This window comes from Palaemon carinicauda, chromosome 21, assembly GCF_036898095.1.
Source record: "Palaemon carinicauda isolate YSFRI2023 chromosome 21, ASM3689809v2, whole genome shotgun sequence".
NCBI classification, from domain to species: domain Eukaryota; kingdom Metazoa; phylum Arthropoda; class Malacostraca; order Decapoda; family Palaemonidae; genus Palaemon; species Palaemon carinicauda.
In genome coordinates, this window is record NC_090745.1 from 99937065 (window position 1) to 99939564 (window position 2500).

Consider the following 2500-nt stretch of genomic DNA (forward strand, 5'->3'; position numbering starts at 1 on the left):
GCTTTAATGGTTTATTTTCCGAAGTTCACATTAAAATGATTTATTCTTTCCTGACATTGTAACTGAAAGGCGAGGTGAATGCAACTAACTTTATTTCAACAGATAGTGAGTTTATATACAAGAGTTTCAAAGCAAGAAGGTTACAAAAATTAAAACAAAATAATTTACATAACGACAGGCTTAAACAGGTTCTGTTAACAGTGAGGTGTAGAGCGAGATATACAATGAAAGAAAATACTGTTACAGTATACGGGCGTGTGCGTAGGATGTGCAGTACATGGCTCCTCTAAAACAGACATACATGTGAAATGGGCTGCCCTGCTCTTGAGAGACATACTGTAGGCAGTACGCAGGTTTTATGCGATCACTGGAGACCCAGTCTTCTTTGCCACTAATGTTGACTAAGAAAGCCTTCGGATTGCGACAGATCACGAGGAAAGGGCCCGTGTAAGGGGGCGTTAGCGGTGGCTTGCTAGTGTTACTGCTCAGGAAAACATAAGTTTCAGAGTGTAAACCTGTCAGGATCTGTTGCTTAGCTGGAGACTCGTAAGTCTGGCAGCATGGAGTAAATTTTACAAATATGTGATGTAGGCACTGGAGATTGTCGGAGGAGGTTGCACACAGAAACAATTCGGCAGAGACGACCAACAGGTCACCATCACCATTTTAGCTGCCGAGACATCCTAGGCATCTTTAGGAGTGGTCTTTAGTTCCTGAAGGACACAGAGAAGCTAGGTAAACCAATTGGAGTACTTGCAGAAGGACATCAAAGCTGGTTTGAGGGTGTGATGAAAACATTCAACCATTCCATTGGCAGCAGGCTGGTACACGGCTGTCTGATGTAGGGTGATTCCCCGCAGATTCGCTAATGATGTCCGCAACCGAGAGGTGAAAGTAGTACCCCTGTCCAAAATTATATGTTCTGCGATAACAAATCTCGCTATCCACCCTGAGAGTAAGGCCGATATACATGAAGCGGACGTTGCAGTTTATTAGGAATGGTCTTAGTTCAACAAGTGGAGCAGTCAATTACAGTGAACAGATAACAATATCATTGTGATGTGGGTAGGTTACCTACTACGTCAACGTGAATGTGGGCAAAACGACGCTGAGGTTGAAGAAAGGTCCCACTCCTGAATCCATGTGTCGATGTACTTTTGAAGTTTGGCATGAAGTATAAGTGCGGAACCAATCCTTAGCGTCTTTAGTAATGCCGTGTCAAATGAACTTTATCTTCAGTAGCTGTGCAGTAGATGGGCGCAAGGATGTGAAAGGCCATGAATCAAAGACCTGTCAGCGCATGAGAGCAAGTATCCATAGTTATGGTCTACTGGTACTGACATCACAGAGGAGAGTGGTGTTGGAGTTGTTGAGGGTGACGTCTTCCCAATGAAGGGATGTGCAGTATGTCCTATATGCTTGGTACTCTGGATCATTTTGTTGGGCCTCTGGCAAGGCGTTGTAATTCAATCTTAAGTGGATGCCAGCCAATGTATTTCTTGACAAGGATTCATTTTCCAATGGACGTATTGAAGGATGTAATTGTATTCAGCCATTGCGGAGAGATACCGGGTTTATGGGTGGACCAGGAATGGATTGTTAAGTGAAGGCGTGCAGCAGAGGCATGTGGTCCATGCAAATTACGAGGGTAGTACCTTCTAAGAAGTGGCGAAAGTGACGGACATCCAAATGCACCCCCAGTAATTGGAGGTCGAAGGCAGAGTAGCCAGATTCAGCCTTGGACAGTTTTCTATTGAAGAGAGCCAATAGGCGGGGCAAGCTGTTAACCACATGCTCAAGTACTGCACTAATAGCGACGTCGCTGGCATCGGTGGAGAGGAAAGAGGCATGCGGCACAGGAAAAGAGAGAGCCATGAGCAGATGATAGGGCATTCTGTACGTAGCAGAAGGCTGCCTCTTGAAGGGGGACCCCACATCAGATCTTTAGTTTTGCCCTTGAGGGAGGCATAGAGGAGGGCAAGAGTGGTGGCAATGGCTGGCAAGAAACAGTGATAATAGTTGATCATGGCTTAGCATTCTTGCAGTACTTTGACAGTCAAGAGATTTGAAAAAGTTTGGCTATACGGGCAGCTGGCCATGATGAGTACTGCTCCTGGGGCTATGTTTTGAGGGCGTCGTATGCTATTGGGGTGTTCTCTTGCTTGCAAAGCCAATTGGAGTTTTCCGGAAAGTGTCTTCGGGATCGCTGCGAGAACATAGTCTGCTTTGGTGGTTGAGCAAGTCACACCCTTTATGCAGAATTGATTTTCTGCACTCTGAAACCTGGCAAATGCTTCGCACTGGGGAATGGCAGTACAGTACTTCTACGGGAGTGGCGTTGATAGGAGAGTTAGTGTCGGAGGGTGGCATTATCAAACAGTAAGTCACGACAGTGAGGAAGAAGGTGGGAGGGAGCTGGTCACTCTGATGATCACCAATGTGAGAGTGATCCGTGAGGTTGTAACTGAGAGGCGAGGGGAATGCAACTACCCTTATTTCA

General features: G+C 45.9%; 1 protein-coding gene and 1 long non-coding RNA gene across 2 annotated transcripts in view; one reads left to right on the top strand and one right to left on the bottom strand.

The window, feature by feature from the left end:
* The window catches only part of LOC137614719 (uncharacterized), a 114591-nt gene that overhangs the window by 34883 nt on the left and 77208 nt on the right, over window positions 1-2500 (bottom strand). The gene's annotated exons all lie outside the window — the stretch shown is intronic.
* The window catches only part of LOC137614717 (uncharacterized), a 6046-nt gene that overhangs the window by 2642 nt on the left and 904 nt on the right, over window positions 1-2500 (top strand). The gene's annotated exons all lie outside the window — the stretch shown is intronic.